Genomic DNA, 1,108 nt, shown 5'->3' with positions numbered 1-1,108 from the left:
ATCAGTGGACATGCTAACAAAGACTTCTTTTATTCCTAATTGGTGAATCACTTTGACTGCATCGTAACGAACGTTTTCTTCCAAATTAGGAACTTCTTTGATAGCTTCCCATACATTATTTCTTTTCTTCTCGACCTCTCTTTGTTCAGCTTCTCTTTGTTGTCTTGTTTCTCTTTCTTGTATTAGATCGAAGATTTTATGAGTTACTGTTGTCAATGAGTTCATCTCAGCATGGACATCTGTTGAACCTTCAGATTGACTTGATGGTTCACTTACATTGTTAGTATTGCTTCTATGCTTCTTTCTTAAAGGTAGTTTGTCTAGAGGGCCCCTTGCATTGCTGCATACAAAAGACGAAGGTGTTTCATGGTCTTCCTCGACATCCATAGAAAAATCTTCAGTAGAACTTGTTTGCTTTTTTCCTGCAGTTCCACTTGTTTCAGCATCTGTACCATCACCTAATCCAATAGCATTCCCACCGGTTGCTACGTTGTCCTCAAATATGATTTTGAGATCATCAAATTCTTCAAACGTTTCATTTTGGAATTTTTTGAAATTCGGATGCCCCTAAAATAAAAGAAAAATAATTTAGCATAATTACAAATATCTAAACATTTAGCATAATTACAAATATTTAGCATAATTACATAATTACAAATAATTTAGCATAATTCCAAAATATTTCATTTTGGAATTTTTTATTTATTTAGGATTGTGTTGGAGCTATTGATGGTACACATATCCTTGCAATGGTACCAACAAAAAAAGCGCCTTCTTATCGTAACAGAAAAGGTGATATATCGCAAAATGTGTTGGCTGCTTGTAATTTTGATCTTGAATTCATGTATGTGCTTAGTGGATGGGAAGGTTCAGCTCATGACTCAAAAGTATTAAATGATGCTTTGACAAGGAACACTAATCGACTACCAGTTCCAGAAGGTATGTACATGTCTTTCTATTGTAAATATGTTTTCTCAACATGACAAGTGACTGTATATTATTATTGTACTTCAGGAAAGTTTTATGTAGTAGATTGTGGATTTCCAAATCGTCGAAACTTTTTAGCTCCTTATCGTGGTGTCAGATATCATCTACAAGAATTTTCTGG

The 1,108-nt window shown here is 34.0% G+C and overlaps 1 pseudogene; it reads right to left on the bottom strand.

Annotated features, from left to right (window-relative positions):
* The window catches only part of LOC104754401, a 6,864-nt pseudogene continuing 6,061 nt past the window's right edge, over positions 306–1,108 (bottom strand).

This window comes from Camelina sativa, chromosome 2 (genome assembly GCF_000633955.1).
Source record: "Camelina sativa cultivar DH55 chromosome 2, Cs, whole genome shotgun sequence".
NCBI lineage: Eukaryota > Viridiplantae > Streptophyta > Magnoliopsida > Brassicales > Brassicaceae > Camelina > Camelina sativa.
This window is presented reverse-complemented; position numbering and strand designations above follow the sequence as displayed.